This window comes from Phymastichus coffea, unplaced genomic scaffold (assembly GCF_024137745.1).
Source record: "Phymastichus coffea isolate CEN01 unplaced genomic scaffold, Cenicafe_Pcof_1.1 PCOF00004, whole genome shotgun sequence".
Classification (NCBI taxonomy): Eukaryota; Metazoa; Arthropoda; class Insecta; order Hymenoptera; family Eulophidae; genus Phymastichus; species Phymastichus coffea.
Window position 1 is genome coordinate 3988386 of NW_026706815.1, and position 21464 is coordinate 4009849.

The window sequence follows — 21464 nt, forward strand, 5'->3', positions numbered from 1 at the left end:
GGTTGTTCCAAGGGGAACAGGATTCTGTTCATTAAATCTTGTAGATCCTTTTCTGTATATATTCCGCTGGTGGCTAGTGAGGGAATATTCTGGTACTTCCAGGTTAATCCACAAAAAGACCTAAAAGTGGTGGGAGGTTTTGCTTCTACTGCTCTTGGTAAAAACTTATACCAGTCATCATTGAAATAAAAGAATGTGGGTAGGAGAGCATTACAATCAACTACTGTCCCATAAGCCTTCAAAATATGTGTTTTGGGAGATAAGAATTTGGTATGGTTGTTATGGATTACTTTTAGTTCAGCATAACATTCGTCTCCTTGCGATACTTTCACATCAACGGGTATACACTTAACGATGTGCACTACCTCTCCTGCTGTCACAGCCATGTATCCGGGTCCTTTCATGAGATTATAGGCAAACTGATCGCGAGATTGACTAGCAATTGCAAGTGCATTTTTCATAATTTCTCTTTCTTGCTTACAGCGATGTACGACAACATCCTTGTACATACGACTTAATTGTACTTTTATGTGACGTTCTACATATACAAACTTAGAATTTACATATGCAAATATATCTAGGTTGTTCATTGATATTTTCTTACTTAGAAAAAATGCATAATTTTCGACAATATAAACAAATAATTTTGGGTGTTCAGTAACTATAATTTCGTAACCATATAGATTACGTTTAGATTTGGATATTAACGCAAAAGCAATGTCTTGTGTTACTAACGAGTATAAAGTTTGTTCTATTTCACCTTCAATTTGATTAGCTGTTCCGTCATACAATATTTGATACCGATTAAATTTGCATACATCTTTAGGTACACTTTCCCAAAAAGTGTATCCTCCTTCAGAATCTATACAATGTTCACTACCTAAAATACATCTAACGCCACTACGTAATATTATTTGGTTATTATCTAAATCGACAGAAGCGGTATATTCTTGTAAAGTTACTTTTATTTTAGCTTGGACAACTACGGAATTCCAGCTTCCATAAGCATCGGAATAACTACCATAGGTACATTCTCCATTATGATCTACGCTTCCTGCAAGTATAGCGGGTCTAACTGTGGTTTGATTAGCTTTAATATCTCGAAATACATGTGAATTGTCAAAATAAAATGTACCGCTTTTGTGTAAATCATAACACGTTTGTTGGCTTACATCCATTAAATATTCTATTGCGCCATTCTCTATTATAGAATTATGTGAATGCATTCCACAATAATAAACAGTTCGGTCTACTTGGACTTTACATTGAATCACTTGAGCAGTTTCATAGTTATTTAACTGTAATAATTGAATGTATTTTCTTGTTACGTTTATTTTTGTAGAAGGCATTTCACATTCTTCCACGCTTAATAAAGATATAGTGGTTATATTAAGAGATCTTGCTCCGCAGTCGTATCGTATGATGGCTGTAACTGGATTAGTTATTGTTAAAAATATCAGTGATAACAGAGAAGAATGCATCATGTTTTCGGTTCTGTAATCAGAAAATATTTCATTATATGTTCCTTTTGTTCAATTATTTATTGTTTGTTTCATAATATATATATTTTGTTTTATGATTTATCTCATTTTATTTTATATTATATTATATTTTTCCTCTCTCCCCTTTTTGTCTATTTCGGCTTATTTTCTTTGGTTGATTTGTTTATATGCGAAATTCGGAGTCTATTTGAATGAACTATTTTTGTGCCCTTTTTAGTCTCTATTTTTACATTATGTTTCGGAAGAATACCAACTATTTTATAAGGCCCTGAGTAATGATCCCCGAATTTCCCTGGTTTTGGTCCTGATTTTGAGAAAACGTAATCACCTAAACTAAAGTCTTTTGGATTTATATGTCTATCATAATATTTTTTTGATTTTTCTTTAGAGCTAACTAAATTTTCGTAAGCTAATTTTCGTATACTACATAAACGCGCAACTAAATCTATTATGTATCCTTTATATGTAGGTAACGTATCGCTTTCACGAAGGGGATTATTTAAGGGCATTCGAGCTAAACGGCCAAATACAACTTCATACGGCGTATGTTTGGTACTTTCTTGTACACAGGTATTGTAGTTTAGGATAGCTAGGTCGAGCCAATCATTCCAATCGTTGTCAAGATCGGTGTATTGCTTTAAGTACTCAATTAATACGTGATGAGATCTCTCTAGGGAACCGTTCGACTGAGGCATGAATGCTGTGGTTTTTAATTTCTTTATCTTGAATCGCTTGGAAATACGCGCCATTAGTGAACTCAAAAAATTTCTGCCTTGATCAGTCAGCACAGCTTTCGGACATCCAAAAACACAAATGAATTTCTTAAGAAATGCGTCCGCTATTGTTGATAATAAGGTGTCTGCTAATGGGACAGCTAGACAAAATTTACTTAATTGATCCTGTAAGGTTAAAATGTATTCATTTCCTTTTATTGTTCTTTTTAAAGGGCCTACAATATCCATAGCAATTTTATCAAACACTGTAGCTCATGTATCAGTTATTATCATAGGTTGTTTGGTCTGTAAACGAGTTAATTTCTTCAATTGACATTCTAGACACTGTTGGATTCGCGTTTGTATATCGTCTTTTAGATTTTCCCAATAATATTCTTGTCTGATCCGATGAAAGGTCTTTGAAACGCCACGATGTTCTCCAATTGGGGATTTATGGAATTCATAAAAGATTCCGTCGCGTTGTTCTAAGGGTACATACTCTAACTTATCTGTACATATTATTAATTTTATTCCACTATTTCTAAAGACACTATCTAATAAATACTCTATTTCTAACCAACTTAAATTCTCTACATGTTTACTCTGAGCAATACAGACTTCAGTTTGATTAGTATTCATTAGCAAATCTCTTAATATTTTTAAAGTAATATGTATATAATCCTTAATATAAGTTAACGATTCTGGGCGGTCTCCTCGTATGCAGAGTCCAAATTGATGATAGTTCTTCTTCTTCTTTTCTTTTGAGACTTCACCCACTTGTAAGATTACCTTAGTATTAATTTTCTTATTTTCTATCAATTTTCGAGCGCCTTCATCACAAGGTTGTCCATTACTGCTTATAAAATAAGCAACATTGTCGTTGCGCACATGTATGGCTTCTTTAACCTTAATTATATTAGCGGTGTCATTGTCGTTATTTACGGACTCACCCGAACTATTATTCATTGAGTCCTCTTCGGAATCAGGATCTTGTATATTGTGAGGCAGATTCTGATTGGATTGCACAGGTATTTTGGGTATAACTCGTGCCTCACCTTCAAATTCACTATCGTCTAGATCACTTTCTACGTAATCAGGTATCTCATTTCGAGTTCTTTTGGGGTTTTTAGTTTTTAGTTTTGAAACAACTTCGACAGATTCAGGTATGGGCAACTTCTCTATAGGAGGTGTTTTTGGGTGTGGGATAATATTTTTATTATCATTATTAACAGGAATTTTCCGGAGTCGTCCACGTGAACGTTTTATTGGTTTGATTTCTTCAGTTTCCTTTTGAACTACCAAAGGGTCAGATGACTGTTCCATTTGTTGTCTCTGCCTTCTAGTAACTACATTTATTTCAGGAATTTGATGTGTTTTGTTTGCTTCGGTGATTACTGATATGTAACTATCATTCTCTTGTGTTGGTATTTTCCGTCTTCTAAAAGGAATGTAAGTCTCTCCTATTTTTATTGTCTTTGTGTCAAAATTAACACTTGCTTTACTAGAAAAAAGGAAATCAGATCCTATTATGCCTTCGCAATTAACAGGAAAGTCATTTTGTACAATATGGAATTTTATTGGTATCTCAAATAATTCAGTGTTATTGATCCTAAAGTTCTATGGGTTAAACCATTAATATCTATTAGGTCAATTTGATCGGTCTCATCACGAATTCCTAAAGCATACTTTTCCTTTATTAGACTCTGTTCAGATAAACTATTAATCATATACTGTGTCCATCCGTATTTTGGATTATATATATTCAATAAAGGAGGTTCTTCGTCAACGAGTGGCGTATATAAATTATAAATTTTTCTATATTTTTGCATGTTACTATCACTAACAACAGTTTTTATTGCGTTACTTTCGTTTATGCTATTGTTATTATAGTTTATCCTCGTACTGGTGTTGTATAAGAAATTTTTACCTATGATACCATGATATGGCATTTGACAATTTGAAACAACATAAAATACTATTTCATTTCCGACTATTGTTAACTTGACAAATCCACATTCTTGGTAATCATCTTCAGCAAAAATACTCTGCATGGGTAAGATATTGGACATTTGGATAGGTATATCGTCCGGTACACAACAAGATTTAATTATATTGGTAGTGGAAGTAGAATCAATTAAGAATTGAAACTCTTCACCTGTCTGTTTGCTAATATAAGAGTAAACTAGATTTTTAATTTCTCTATCATTCTGGCGTATATGTTTTACATTAACTAGAGTCACGCAGCGCGCTACGCGCGCCTCAAGCTGTCGTTGTTACGTGATATAATTTGTAACATAATTGGTGGTTCGGATTCCACCTTAAACTGAACGTTCACTTATGATGTATGTAAAAAAACTCAGCCTACGTTACCCTTTGAAAAGAGGCGCGGGAGGGGGATTGCCTATATGCCTTTCATCATTATAATATGTTACCAAATGCGCACCGGTACCTACTTTACCTCTGCAACGTTCATACGATTTTCCTTGGAGTAACATGACATAACATATTGTTGTAGAATAAACATTGTAATTATAGTTTTTGTTAGGAAAGTTATTAAATAATTATATGATGTTATATACAACAAATTTTTAACAGTCGAATATGTTTTTTATGAGTAAAGCTCTTTGTAAACATAATTTTTAACCTTGAAACTATTTTGTCGATGGCTTCCAAGAAAAATTTTAATGGTATCCCATGATCGTACCCTAGACATTGCTACATACAATTGTCCATGATTGAAAACGTCTCTACGTAAATCAATTGCAATATTATCAAATGTTTGTCCTTGAGCTTTATTAATCGTCATTGCAAATGCTAATTTAACAGGAAATTGACGTCTTTTAAAAGAAAATGGATACTCGTTAGTACAAAACAATGAGATGCGATTTAAAAATATTATATCATTAGATTTATCTCCTGTTAAAACTTGACATTTCAACAAATGATGTGAAAAATCTAATATCCGTAAACGTGTACCATTACATAAACCTTCATGAATACTAATATTTCTAATAAGCATAACGATACAATTTTTTCTTAATCGTAATTCATATGGAGGTAAACTGGAAGGGTTTAAGGAATTTAAATATTCAGGTAAAAGTACTTCATCAAATTCCCCATTATCACATCCATCAGTACTGTCGATTGCTGTGTAAATGTGTTCCGTGCTGATATCTAGCAAATTAGTAGTTAATTTATTTATCTCATCGACATCAGCATTTCTTGCAGCTAGAATAGCACATTTACTCATGTTATCAAATTTCTTTTCTAAGATTAGTTTACCAAATACAGTCTGAACAACATCATTATTGATATCGAGAATGCAATGATCAGGCAACGTCAAATTATCGTGTTGGTCATTTAATGTTCCATCGCCAACTAATATTAAAAATTTTGCAAAATCAACTTCGTGAGGTAAAACTCTCATATTCGTTGTAAGATTATATTTGATGAAGTGCCTCCATAATTCACTGTATTTTATTGAAAGATTCAATGTTTCACTTCTTGTTCCATGAAGTCTAATTGGTAAAAGCTGTCGAAAATCACCACCTAAAACCATAACTTTACCACCGAAAGGTAAATCATTGTTCATAACATCTTTAAGCGTTCTGTTAACTATTTCCAGTGCATATCTTGGAGCCATTGGAGCTTCATCCCAAATGAAAACTCTTGTTTCTTTTAACAAAAGACCTTCTTTAGATTGCGCCGTAATGCTTGAAGATGAATCGCTATACATAGGAACTGGAAGGCCAAATGTTTTATGCACTGTTTTTCCTTTTGGAAGCAAAATTGCAGCAATCCCTGTAAAAGCCATTGAAGTAACTTTAATATTTTTTGAACATAATAAATTATAAATAGTTGTATAGATAAAAGTTTTCCCCGAGCCTCCTGGGCCATCAATATATAAACAATTATTATTATTCACCTTATCATTAGTAGCAGTTGCTAAATCCAAAATAACATCAACAATTTCTTTTTGTTGTTCATTCAATAAATTATATTGTTGTTCTCCGATATCTGCCAAATGTGTTTGTGATAACTGATCGCTACTTTCAACTAATAAATGAGTAATTACTGTTTGATTCATAACAGGAAAATCAGACAAACTTTTACCTTCATGATTTAACATATTACTTATGTCAGCGTATGCCATTTGATGACTTATATCAGTATTGTTTGTCCTTGAAAAATCTTCGGATAATGCATCTTTAAAATCATCCCATAATTTTTCTGGATGAATTGGTTGACAATGTATTAAAATGCGAACAAATAATTGTCTAAGTCTTCGTGGCATCATCCATAATGTTGCTTCTTGTAGAGCTTTAGCCCACTCTTGGTCATCTTCTATTAATCCCAATTCAAGACATGCTGCTATGAATGAAGGTTGTAATATGCCGTTAACTGTTTTTAATGAATCGAAGCTTGTAGCTCCTCGTACATGCAATAGTAGTAATCGCAAGTGGAATAACTCGATTCGTGTAGGACTGATCGAAAACATCCTTCCAAAACAGTTGAAATGCGATTTACGTGCTACCCATTTGGTTACTTTGATGCCATTTGTTTTTTCTTTTTTATACGTAAAAAACCTTGGAATATCACTGTACAGATATTGCCGTGCATTTTCATTTTCAATATTCAACTTGAAATAATCAAGCAGTTTACTACTTACTTCATTGATATTGTTTACAGAATTGTTTGCATCAGTAGAAATGATAACGCACTGTTGATTTTGTAAATGAACTGGTAATCGCTCTATAGTATGACTTTTGTCTTGTAGACTTTTACTCAAAATTCGATAGCATGCTTCAACAGGTCCAACATACCGAGTTTCTATGAAATTAGAAACTTCATCATGGTTGATAACATCTTTAGATGTATTTTCGGTCCCAATAACGACAGTAGCTGCGTCATGTCCTTTATAAATGTATTTATATAAATATTTTACAGCTCGAACACTTGAAACAATTTCCACATTCATATAACAATCAAACATTTTTAATAAGTTACGGCAATGTGGTACAACCCATCGATTATCAATAATATGGCCATTAGGTTGTTCATGTGAAACACCATCATCTCTTCTTTGATAATGAGGATATCCAGTTTCATCCATAATTGTTTCATTTTGAAATTCTTTTGGGAATTTTTTTGAACATTTGTTATTTACCATACACCAATCACCGCAAGGTCCATGCGTCATATTTTTTACAACGATATTCAATAAATCAGGATCAATATCTTTATCAGGTAATTCAGCGGATATAAATTTGTTAACCAAATCAGGTGTGGTTATTTTATGAGCATATTTTAAGGTAATTAATAAATGCATATGAGGTAGCCCACGTTTTTGAAATTCTATAACATATACGTACGATTCTACTTCTCCAAAAACATTTTTTTTTATAACAACGTCGAGTAATCGATTTTTTTTCAAATGAAATACACGAGCAACAATATCTGGTCGATCACATGCCTGTTGGCCTGGTAAAAGGTTTTCTTGAATCTCTTTCCACCTTGGGTTGCAAGTCATCGTAAGAAAAATATCCGGTTTCCCAGTTTTACCAACTAAAGACATGGCATCTTGATAACTTTGTTGCATGTGACGTGGTGAACCCAAAAAAGTCGATGGTAAAATAACTGTTTTCCCTACTTCACCGTTAATGTCATTTGCAAAATTTTGCAAATAATCATGTAATCCTTGGTATGTATCTGCTTTTAACTCTCTTTGATGATCTTTACACCATTGAATTCTATCTTTTTCGATTTTAACATATGAATCTACAACCCATTGTTGAAACAATCGACGACCTAGTAAAATGGAATTAAATTCATCCTGCCTTATAGCCATTTTATATTTAGTATAGGCCATTCGCGTTACTCGTCTACTTGAATCATTATCATTTACCTTGATACGTTCTAAATTTCTATGCCATCCTCGTGAACCATAAGGATAAAACAAAGGATATATCCATGGCTCCACGTTAGGATCCATAGTACTAACATATTGTAATACCTTTGTATTTTTGTTTCTAATAGTGACATACGACTCTGGAATTTCACCATCAGCTGTCGTTGAAAAAATAGCAGCAACCTCGTTTGTTCTTTGAAAATTAAATCGTCGTCTATCATTTCCTGGTTTCAAGGTAAATAATAATTGCAATTCAAGTTCCTCTTCGACATTCATTCGAGATCTTTGCTCATTTATTTCTTGTTTCATCATTGCGTATGACTGTGCAAATATATTGTTCTCTCTTATTATTCTGTCTAACGTCGTAAGTGTTTCTTGTCTAAGATGCGGGTTTTGTGATAATCGTACATGAAGAGCCTCTTCTTGATCAACAAAAAAGAGCTGTCCATAAGCAGGACTTTCATTCAGGCAGGGATATAGTGCTGTATTGATTTGATAATATATCTGCCCATGAATTTTGAAACAATATGGCCCTGGACGGCGCTGTTGAAAGTTAACTAAATTGGCATTAAAAGAAGCAAACGAAAGCGAATTATTATAATAACGAATGTTATCAAAAAAATCATTTGAATTTGCATGAGTTCCATCAAACAAAGATGATAATTCTTGAGGAAAGTCAGGGGCAGCATCTAGAACTACTGCTCCATGGGAACAACAATCATTGAAAGATAAGCCTTTTTTATCAACTTTTTCCGATTCAAAATGTTTTGCTTTACAATGCTTACATAAAACATTCATTTTTCCTAAATAATCTTGGCAATTGTAGAATTTCTACGTTCATCATTTATAAGATTACGCGCAACTTGACGCCTAATTCTCTGACATTCAGCATTTCTCAAACGTCTTTGAGCTTGATACACTTCTTCTTCCCCTGGAGTGCGTTTTTTTTTGTTCTCCCCATTATAAAAAAAAAAAAAATGAATTTGAATGTACAAAGTAAAATACGATAATAATGGTAAATAAATATTTTACTGTTTAATAATCAAAGTATAAATAATAAGGTATTCGATGTTATTAAAATAATAGTATATTCAATGTCTCTCTCGTATAAAATAAAAAACAGTTAAAATCTGTTCCGAAAAGTAGAATGATATAGTACAAATACACGCCAAGTACAAATGTACTTTTTTGGCTTAGTGCATATTCTACTATCAAATTTGGTTTTGTTTTACTTGAAGTTCGTTATCTTTTTTATTTTTTCAATAAATTTTCGTTTTTCTGTGTTCTTTGTTTCTTTATTTCATTATCCAGTTTCGTTTTTTTCTTAATCTTTGTTTTTCAAAATTTCTTTCAAACAGTCAGTATACTTTCTTCTGGTTATTCTTACATAAATTTTCTATTGTGTTCAAAAGTCTATCTAGAAAGCAATATTTGAATATTGCAATTTCTTTCAAGCATCTCTTTCTTAAGAAATTAATTTTTTTGTTAAGTAAGCAGGTGTGAATAAAAACAATAAAATAGAAAGCACTTATGAATAATAATAACGACAACTATATATGATGTAAGTTAACAATTTATAAGCTATTTTTTATTTTCATAAATTAAACATTCCAATCAAATCACTATGAGCGATATATGACTTTATTTCTGTCCAGTAATATATGAAAAGAAAACTAAATTAGATGTATTTTTGTGGCTAATCTTATGCATGTCGTTATACCGTAACAGATCAAATTGAATGTGCCTATATAAGTGCATCAATTTCTCTTGAGGAACCTGAAATGAAAGAAATATATTCATCAATAAATGAAACATCTCTTCTCAATAACAAAAGATGGATATAAGTAGAAAAGCTCATTATAGTGATCGTTAGGCTAACATTTATCCATCTGAGATTTTTTAAATAATTTCAAGACATTGCCATATTTTTCGCTATCAATACACAATTTATAGTCTAAACAATCATGTAATCAAAATATTTATGAGATGGATGTAAGAAATAGTAATAAAATAGTCAAATTATTCCAAGAATAAGTAAGTAATTGAGTAATTGTTTTTAACAATTTTAAAGCGATCATTGATACTTTCTATCAAATGAAATGTCATTACATTGGAATTGCTTCAACTGTTCATCAATATAACATGGCATGCTAAAATGTTAAACTAAAAATGCCTTATTATGTTATTATAAATGCTACCAATATTAGTATATTTTCAAGTAGCAAAAATATCAAATCATATCTGTGCATGAATAAGGTTAGAACTTCTAAATATTTTTGTTTCCAATAATGTATTATATTAACTTACCTAAGGTAATATTTTACTGCTGTTAAAAACAGCAATATGCAGCTTTGCAGAAGAAGAATGAATTGAAAGCTATGTCGATAATTTTATTATGCTTATATGCAAAGATTACACAACAGTGCACAGCAACTACTGCTTTAAAAAATAAACGTGGTTTCTGTGACGACCGTTCCATTACCATGGACATTACGGTTGCTATAGATTTCAATGACCATATGCGCATGCCCGAGTTCGCGTATTGTCTTATGACCGTCTCGATTGGAGACCCAATATCGCCAAGTACAGAGTAAAGTACTATTTATATTTTAAGCAAAACTGTACAGTTGAAGAATGTACATATCAAAAAATATAAATTTAGTGCTTTCGGATAATCCATATAACATTTTTTAAACGTTCAATCAATGTAATTTATAGAGTATATCTTTTTATTGAAAATATATTTGCAATAACGATTAATAACATTTGCAATAATAATTAGTAGCAATATTAAACGTTAGGTCACTCCCTAGTTTGCCCTAAATATTGTAGAATAAAATAATACTAATTACTTACCTTCTCAAAAATGAATTCTGTAAAAGAAAATATAGGAAAATGTTTTGATATTAAAACAATTTTATTTTTAAGACACATGAGGGATAGGAAAAGTTTTATTAGAATCACGTTCATTACAAATGTTATTTTCATCACATTGATGATTACCGGAGAAAAAAAATGTTTCAATCACATTCCTGGCAAATTACAGTTTAATTATTGATAAGTATCAATTAACACATTACTTGAGTCTTGAATACAAAAGTTGAATCCAATGAAACATTTTATTCTCTAGGTAATTTGACAATTTTCTTACAGGCATAATAAATTATTTATTTTATTAAAACGAACTTACAAATGTGTTTTTATTTCAAAGTATCGGTTATTACAACTAAAATATTATGCTTATAGCATTATTTACTTTACTTCTTATACAAAAAATGCGATATACTTCTTACACAAACAGTTCGACCGATGTACGCACAATAAACAAATTTGAAGCTCTTATATTCTATTTTTACATGCATAAAGACATACGGAACGTTATTTATTTTTTTATTTTTCATTATAAATATTGACTAAGGCCATACTCGATCGCGTTAACATTCATTGTATCTCAACATGCTCACTCATCTTACATTCGCTTAAAGCTTTTTTTTATCACTTCCGAATAGGAACTTGAGTTTACATTTTTTTAAACATCAGTCGTGTACAAACTCCAGTCTGTGACTGATAAGTAGGGTACGAAAATAGCTAATAAATAGTGTGAGAGATGAGAGATTATCTTTATATGCATTAATATAAACGAAACGTTATATATCTTTTTTCATTATGAATAATGACTAAGGTCATACTCGACCGCGTTAACACTATTCTAAAAGCTATTCAGTCAGTTTTTTCAGTACTGTATTACTTAAAGAGAACTTGAGCTTGCATTTTGTTAAATTAAAGTTGTGTATAAACTTCAGTCATTGACTGATAAGTTTTGTACGAAAATCGATGTAAAAACGTCATAAAAATTTTTTTACTCCTACTACAAACGCGTAATTTGTATTATTTAATCGTTACATATATAAACTGTTATAAAAAGTTATTTTAATTGTTACATTTTAAACTATGATAAAGGAAATACTTGATAATGTTAACATTAACAAAACGTTATTTTAATTTTTTGTACTATAAATTCGCGAGTTTTTTAAAGAATATATTCATGAGCGTGTATATGACTCCTATCTCACTTTACTTATCATCTTTTTTTCAAGGAAACTCAATCAATCAGACTTATGTGTATAATGCAGTAAAAAATGGAGCTTGCATTTAGTCAATGAGGACAATGAGCACTGAACGTTAAATAGATATAAAGTCGTACCAAAAAAATTAGTTGTAATTGTATTAAGAAATAGTAGAAAATTAGAAAAGAAGCGAATTTGAACGTAAATGCATTATAAAAAAAATGAAAAGTAAAAATATTCTCAATACTTATTTTGATTAAAAGAAAATAGCATATAAGCTATTGTTTCTTATAAAAGAAAAAGAAAACAACCTCATTCTGGAGCCCTGCGCTTGGGAAATTTTCTGACGTTCATACACTCCTGTGGAGTTAAACGCTGATGATCGAAGTCAGCAACGATGTCGGTCATGTTTGGGCAGGTAATAGTTGTCAATGAACCTGTGAATAAAAAATACGATAATTTATTTGAGAAATATAAAATAGTAAAATCAATATTTTATCTGAAGTAATGGGACAAAAATAAACGTACCACTTTCAGTGATTCGTCCTGTAACAGTCACGAAAACACCAATAGGAAGTTCCTCTGTCGGGTTGAAGTTGGTTACTTCCAAGTTCACCTTCAAAGTTCCGTCAGTTATTGCTGAGCTACCGTAGCTTGATCTTGCTCCGTAATGATTCTCTACCAATCGAAATTTCTGCTTCAAGTAACCAGTTAACTCTGTAAGAATTTCAGATATTTCATTATATACAAATTGAGTTACATACAAACACAACTTTTTAATAATCAGATCAGTTTAAAAATTGTAAAAATAATGCATTCACAATACAATATTTACATATTATAGATATACACTTGAATATGATTTTAGCGAAACAATAAAATTTCATTGAACTGCGATAATTTTTACAACTAAAGAGAAATTAACTTGAAAAATTAAAAAGTACTCACTAATCAATCCAGAAGTGTGCTCTGCAATAGTGTCAAACCCAACGTCAAGTGGTACCTCATTGAACGGAACATTTACGTTGCGAAATCCTATGTATTCAATGTCAGTGCCTGCTTGGATAATGATTTCATAAGGCACATATCCTTCACTTTCTTTCTTGGCGTACTTTTGGCCTTGAGCTTTAGTAAGCCCGCCGATGATGTGTAGTACCTGCAAAAAGAATGGTATTATAGTCATGCAATTATAAAATAAATAATTTATTCTTTTTTTTTTCTACTTACTCTATTGATTTGTATCTCAGGCTCGTACTTTGCTATCAGCTCTCGCTGCCACACACAGCATGAAACCTTTTTTGTTCCGTTGCTCAACACGAATTTGAATAAACGAAATTGCCCTTGCTTTCCAACGTCACGTGCAGCAGTTATTTCGTCAACATATCCAATAATCTCGCTGCGAACAATCGAATTACAAAATATATTACAAAAATTTCCAAAAAAATATTGAAGTTATACATTTATGACACTTACGTGGTCTTGTCTTTGTCCACTAACTCGTCAAAGCCATCATCGTCAGTCAGTTGGTATTGAAGATTATTTGGAGGGTCCATTATTAGTGGATAGAAACTGAAAAAATTATTATTTTTAAATGAAAGGAGGTTTCAGCATCTTACTCAGATTCATGAGAAATGCAATTTAACCACGTGGTGTGTCGGATATGACAATTTTTTTTCTATGTTAACTTCAACTTAAAAATTCATAAAAAATACAATGAACGCATTTCATAATTAACTTCAACTGCAAATATTATTATAATCGTTAAATAACACATACGTATGTTATAAAAGCAATTTGAAAATAACATTTTTTGCAGACATAACCTTTCACGCTACAACGCGATTATGCACAACGAATGTGTTTACCGTGATTACGGTGGATTAAATATTTTTTCAACTTACCTCGGGGAACGTGGCCTGTCTTGCTCTCAACTCTCAACAGCTCACTAAAGATGGAGGACCACGAATAACTGCTCACGGTACGCTGACACTGATGAATGTTGAATGCGACCTCTATTGTTCTAAAACTATATTTCACTCTTCCTACTTCGTATCTCACTCCCTCTATCTCCGTCTCATTAACGCATCACGTGACTACCTCTTAACCAATCACATCACGAATAGATTGGCTTCACTTTCGCTCGGGTCTTTTTCTTATAAGGGGACTGGTTCTATCGGATTCCGTGATAATGCATCGGCTGTCGCATTGGCTTTACCTGGGCGATAAATTATCTCATAGTCATATTCAGAAATTTGGAAACGCCATTTCAAAACCTTGGTATTGAGATCGGCTGACTTAAACCAAACTAAAGGTTGGTGATCAGTAATAATGGTGATTTTCATTCCGAAGACATATGATTTGAATGCTTTGATACTGTGAATAATTGCGAGCGCTTTTTTTTCGTAAACCTCGTAATTCAACTCCGGACCACGTAGTACTCGAGAGGTGAATGCGATAGGTTGGTCCGATCCAATAATGCCTTGTGAAAGTATTCCTGCTATTGCAATTCCAGAGGCATCCGTACGAATTATGTAATCTTTATCAAGATTTGGGAATTGTAATAATGGAGCGCTACACAGCAACTCTTTAAGTTCACAAAATGAACTTTCGATTTTATCTGTCCATTCAAACACCGTATCTTTTTGCAAAAGTCTGGTCAAAGGTTTAGCAATTTTCGCAAAATCTTTAATGAATCTACGATAATAGCCACATAACCCTAAAAATTGATGTACAGCTATAATCGACTTTGGTCTTGGGAATTCCTTAACTTCTTCAATTTTTTCGGATCTGGCTCTAGACCATTTTCACTTATTATATGACCTAAGTAATTAACTCGTCGCATTAAAAATATGCATTTTCCAATCTGCAATTTCAATCCTGCTTTTCGTAACCTTTCCACTAACATTCGGAATTTGCGATCATGTTCTTCAAGTGTATTTGCATATATAACTATATCGTCTAAATACACGAACAGATCTAGCCCTTGAAGTCCGCGAAGCAACGTATCCATTAAGCGTTGAAAAGTCGCGGGTGCATTCTTCAAACCGAATGGCATACGCACAAACTCATAGTGGCCGAAAGGAGTACTGAAAGCCGTTTTATGCGCATCTTTTGGGTGCATCTTGATTTGGTAAGATCTCATGGCGAGATTGAGCATGGAATAAAATCTAGCACCTCCTACTTGGTCAGAAATTTGTGTAATGTTAGGTATTGGATACGAATCAGCAATTGTTTTTTCGTTCAATCCTCTCATGTCCAACACCATTCTTCCATTACTGTCTGTTGCCTTAGCTACGATCCATATGGGGATGATGTATGGTGAAGTAGATTCTTGTATTATACCAGCTTTTAGTAATTTTTCGACATGATAGTTAATCTTATCCTTCATCGCGTGAGGAAATTGATACTGTCTACTATTAACTGGTACGTCATCGATTGTTCTTATTTCATGCAAGACAAAATCGGTTCCCGGTAACTTGTCGCTAGATAGATAGAAGACATCTCGTACTTCCTTAATGAGATTGACAATGTAATTCTTTTCAGTCTCGTTCAGGTGATTTAAATCTAAATAATCTTCTATGCTTTTATTACTATCTTCGTTGGCTTCGTCTAAGATTACGTCGGCTATCCCTGAATCATTATCTATATCTTCTATATCTAATTCCTCGTTAACGCTGTCTTGTGCAATACTATAAACGTGTCTGACGGCCGAATTAAACGGTACTCCAAAATCTAAGGGTATCAATTCGTTTAATATTCTGTCAAACTCATCAGGACTAAGCTGCACTTTATTGACTTATGGTCTTGGCATGATTTTTCTGAGGTCTCGTTCTAATAATACAGGTACAACAAAGTTTTCTCCTCTAAAATTATTAAATCCAAAGTCTATAATGGCTTTAGCTTCTTCGAGAAATAAAGCGCCTAATATTCCTTCGTAAGTCATTCCAAAAGCATCCTCGACTACATGAAAGATAGTGTAAGTGTCAAATATCCTTATTTCGGTTGTACCAAGAGTTGATATTATTTCTTTTCCTATTCCTCGGACTTGTGTTTTTTGCGTGGTATCAATTTCGTTTCCAGGTGACAGAAGACGTTTCTTTATTAGATTGACTTCGGACCCGGTGTCTATTAGGAAATATTCTTTGATACTAGTTGATGGATTCAAAACTTTGACTTTTGGAGAAACCTTTTGTATTGCATTTATACTAACTTCTTCTATTCCTTCTGTACTATGTAAATAACAAAAATTGCTACAGTGAACATTATTTTCTTGAAATCGTATGACATGATCTCCTACAATAAATTGTCGTGTTGCGAAATTTATTACAGAATTGCTTTCTGAAAAATATGTAGTCCCTAAAACTACTTCACAAGGTATTGGAAAATAATCTGATACTCATTGAAATTCTATCGGTAAACCAGATATCGATAGTGTAATTGTTCCTAATGTGATAAAGACCTCTGAGCCTATTTCTTTTAACTGTTTGCATCTAGTACTATTTATATGTTCTGTGTAACTTTGAATCATTCCTATTTTCATTATGTTAGCTTCTGAGCCTGTATCAATCATAATTTGAAATTTGATATCACCTAAGAAGTTTGCATTAATTATTGGAACTTTAGCTGAAATTTTTGGTTCATTTGTTACGGTATAAGACTGAGCGATACCTCCGTCTCTTGTAAATGATGCGCTTGATTCGAATTGGTCCTCTGCATCGCGCTCTGATGAGAGGACTGCTGCCCGTTTCCCTGAAACTGATGGCGATGTGGTTGTCTTTTTGGACAATTAGCGATATAATGGCCTGGTTGCTTGCAGTAAAAACAATTAGTGTTTGAAGTAACACTATTACTATTATAACATTCTTTTGCAGAATGGCCTGACTTACGACAAACTTGGCAAATAACTTCTGTATCACGGTTGTTGCTTAAGTTTTTGCGACACTCTTTCGCTGAGTGGCCAGGTTTATCACAAATTTGACAAATAACTTGATTTATCATTCTTATTTGTGTTCGAGATCGGCAGTCTGCAGCTATATGGCCGTTTCTATTGCATATTTGACATTTGAGATGTGTTCGACAATCACTAGCAACGTGACCTTTCCTATTGCAAATTTGACATGTTGTAATATTATTCCTTAACTTAGAGAAGCATGAATTTTCTTCGTGACCAACCTTTTTACAGAAATTACATCGTTTATTATTACTTTCTCTAATTATACTATTGCAATTTAGGGCATTGTGGTCTTCTTTATTGCAATTTTGACAGAGGGTTATTGAACTGAAAGAACGAGAATTATTAGAGGCTCGTGCTCGCAATGTTGGTTGTAATTCTAGGTCTTTTTCGACTTTTATGGCATTCTTTAGCGCATTTAGGATAGTGGTGTCACTAGGTAAATTTAGCCGAATTTCGGGCTTTAGTCCTCTTCTAAAGCATTCAAATATGTTTTGTTTAATTATCTGTTTTTGTGTAGGCGTTAAAGATTCTAGATTCCCTTCTTTCTTTTTGGCTTCAATAATTTTACTACTTAACAGTAGTAACCTGTTTCCAAAAGTTAATACCGTTTCCTCGTTCCTTTGAAACTCATTGCCTACTTCACCTAATAATTGATTTAGTGTTTGGATAGGACCGAATATGTCAGCTAAGTGATTTAATAATTCGTCTACACTAGAAAATATTTGTCCTACTACTGTAGCACGTGCTTCTCCTTCTAATTTCGATCTTAAGCGTTTGGTTAAATTTTCCTCTATATTTGGTGGTATTATACTTAGTGCTTCTTTGCATCCTTCTAGAAATTGCGTCCATTGGCTTGGTCTTCCATCAAATGTTGGCACCACACTTAATGCATCATTTAATGATACTACATGTCCTGGAACTACTTTCATTTCGGCATATGTAACTCCCTCAGCATTATTGCTATTATCCAATTTTGGCGGCATTTTACTATTATTCGATGGGATTAAAATATAAGAAGGATTCGGTGGACTGATACTTGTATCAATATTAACTAAGGACTGTGTAGTGGACACAGCTTCGGTCCTTTTCTTTTCTATTCTAGTTAGTGAATTGTTTCGATGCAAATTTCTATTTGTATTCCGGTTTGAAGTAAAAATGTCTTCACCTTTTAAATTTTCTATATTAGGAAGTGACTCGGTTGATCGTCTTAAATTTCCGCTAGTTTTCCTTATAGTCCAACTAAGACTTTGATGTTTCAATTGACTACGCGTATAAGGTTTATTATCTTCGTTATCACTCATAAATATTACTATATGTGAGAAAGAAAGGACAGAGGAGAGGAAAAAAAAATTAAAAGATAGAGTTCTTTTCTATTTTCTAAATATTGAATTATTTTAGGCTTTAGGTCCCAAAATAAAAAAAAAATGTTTACAAGGAAATTAATTTTACTAGTTTTATTATGAATTTATTTTACACAACTTACAGCGATTTTTTGAATTGCAAAATATTATTTAAACTAGATGTAGGAGGGTTCGCTAAGGCTTCTGGGAATGGAGGGGCTTCAGGCTTAATAATTTTCTTTATTTTCAGATTTTCTATTGCGCTTAAAGATTTTTGTATAATTTTGTAAACCTTGGGGTTTACTTTTGTACCATCCTTATATTAATACCATATTTCAATAATTAGAATGATTCAAAAAAAAAGTCTGAACTTCATATACTTTTACTAGAAATTTCAATCTAATTTATTGTAATAAAACCTTATCTATTTCTGTGTATAAACTAAGAATTATCGCGAATTATTTTACTTATAATTTTAAATTTTCAAATGCCTTTGCTAATTTATCTACTTTATTTGCTAAAGCCCTTTTTGAAATCGTGTTCCTATTAATTAATTTGTTATTAATTTTTACTTGCTTCCTAAGATTTTTAACTTGTTTCTTTAGGGCAGTATTTGTTTTGATTAAGTCTACACAAATATTTCCCAAACTAGCTATTTGTTCAATTCTATGCTTATTCACTAATTCAAGTTTCGCGACACGTGCGCTAAGACTACGACCGTTATTGTTTATTCTTGTGATATCGGAACTATGATTATTAACCCTATTAATTACGGATATTTGACTGTCCTTTAAATGTGTAATGTCTTCGATTAATTCATCTACTGTGTCGACTACTTCGTTAGAAAAACTATTAAAACTTACGAACGGTGGCATTACAACTAAAAGAAAAACCAGAAATTTTATCTATCTAACAACAAATTTTTATTAAAACTTATTCATTAATCTTTCCCTATTTCTGAGTAAAATAAATATATACTTTTAGTCAATAATTTTCAAATTCAAATTCAATTTTCAATAAGCACAATTTTGTAATTTTTCAAAACTTACTTTGATCAATAGTTTTAAATATATCTTTCATTAATTGATTCTTTTCTATATTAAACCCAAGACGGATTTTATTCTATCTATATTGATTGTTTTATTCGTAAAAAAAATTTTTTTTTTTTTAAATTCCTCAAAGTTAATTTTTATTACTAATATATTCTTTTCTAGTTAGCGACTCAGGCATTTTTGTAATTAATATCCTTTTTCAAATTTTTCTTTTCAAGATCAAAAGACTTTTTTTTCCTGACAATTTTCCTATTCTGATTTATAATTTTAATTTCATAAAAAATGATTCCTCTCAGAAAACTTTCTTCAAATTTCAAATACTTTTCAAAGCCTTTTCTTTATTCTTCTCTAACTCTTCTATTAATTTACTCGTTCAAATTTCAATAATTTTCTAAATTATTTCACTATTCTTTATTACAAAATAAATTCCCATTAATTTTCCAAAATTTTCCTAAGTTCAATCCAAATAAACTCCAATTAATTTTCACTTTCAATTTAAGCCATCTCCTTGTTTAACACAAAACTTATTTTCTATTTTCTCAATTAAATCAGTGATTTTCTGACTAATAAATTTGTATTCTTATTCAAAAAAAAAAAATTTTATCTCTTTACTATATTTTATTCTTCACAGATTTCAAATTCAACAAACTACTTTAAGTAGTATCTATTTTTAATTTTCTTTTTCTCTAACTGATCACTGATATAATTCAAGAAATGAAAGCCCTAACAGTTTTCTTGCAACAATTTAATCCCCCCGGGGCCTCCAAAATTTTTATGTGACGTCGGGGTCACTCTCAGGTACGCTTGGAGTAAGCGTAAACTCAGGGTTGCTCTGATTTGGCTATCGTGTAACACATTAGCCGGGACGAGCAATATTGTTGCGTTAAGAAAACTGTATGCTAGCGCGGAATGTAATAACCAAATGTTATTACGAACACACCAGACTCACGCTTAATGTGTTCTTAAGGGACTTTAATGAAAATTCACCAGACTCACACTTAATGAATTTCCAAAAAAAAGGGCGGATTGCTTAAAGAAAGAAAAGGATAGCCAGATGTAAGATTTTACTTACTTTTATTTTTTCTAATTACTTATTATTAAGTCTGCGCTCTCTCTGCTATTTGGCCTCTTTCTCTCTCTATATATTCTGAATATACTTGGGTGGCTTCTTAATTGAATTTTGGCTGACTTTTTCTTCTTTGATGCTTCCTCCAGCACTCACTCACTGGTAATCACTTCTTGTTAGGTGATAATCACTTCCTGATGCCCACTCCACACTGCCCTCCAGTCTTGTACAGAGCTTTTTATAAGCAGTGGGTGGTTGGGTGGAAATCCCTTTCCTCAGGCCCATGAAGTGATAACGGCCAAATATTGTATTGGTGGGAAATTTTCTAATCATATCTAGGATTTCTTTATTGGTCTGTGGGCGTGAATTTTCAGAGAGAGAAAGGGTGGTCCCCTTTTACCTTGGGCCCTTTTCCCGAGAGATGGCTCTCGGAGTGCCACTTTTAAGAGCAAGAGAAACGCCAAAGTTTATAATTACTTTGCAACGATTGCCGAAAATCGTAGGACTCGCGCGAGGTAATAAGCGGCTAAGCGAGGTGAGCCGCGTTCGGTTCGCGAGAGAGAGAGAGCGCGTAAGGGGCAATGACCGGGAGGGGAGGCTCCGAGCGCTAGTATGACTGTGCCACTCAGTCAGTTCGTGCGCCTAACCTCCATTTTTCCGAGCCGTTCGAGTTTTCTCGTGAGTTCGTTTGGTTCCTGGTGAGATTGCGAACTTGCGTGGGTGTGCTAGCAGCAGCAGCAGCAGCAGCAGCAGCAGCAGCAGCAGCAGCAATTACAGTAGCAGCAGCAGTAACAGCATTAGTGGCAGCAACAACAGCAGCGGCAACAGTTGAGAGGCAGCACAGCGAGCATCGAACAGTCGA

General features: G+C 32.7%; 1 protein-coding gene across 4 annotated transcripts in view; it reads left to right on the forward strand.

Moving 5' to 3' along the window:
- The window catches only part of LOC131666815 (large ribosomal subunit protein mL45), a 417745-nt gene that overhangs the window by 24657 nt on the left and 371624 nt on the right, over positions 1-21464 (forward strand). Inside the window, exon 2 of one of the 4 annotated variants that reach the window (XM_058939791.1) lies at positions 8252-8358. The exons of the other annotated variants lie outside the window; for them this stretch is intronic. The gene's annotated coding sequence lies outside the window, so the exon portion shown is untranslated. The remainder of the gene's footprint in view (positions 1-8251; positions 8359-21464) is intronic. 4 annotated transcript variants of the gene reach the window in all.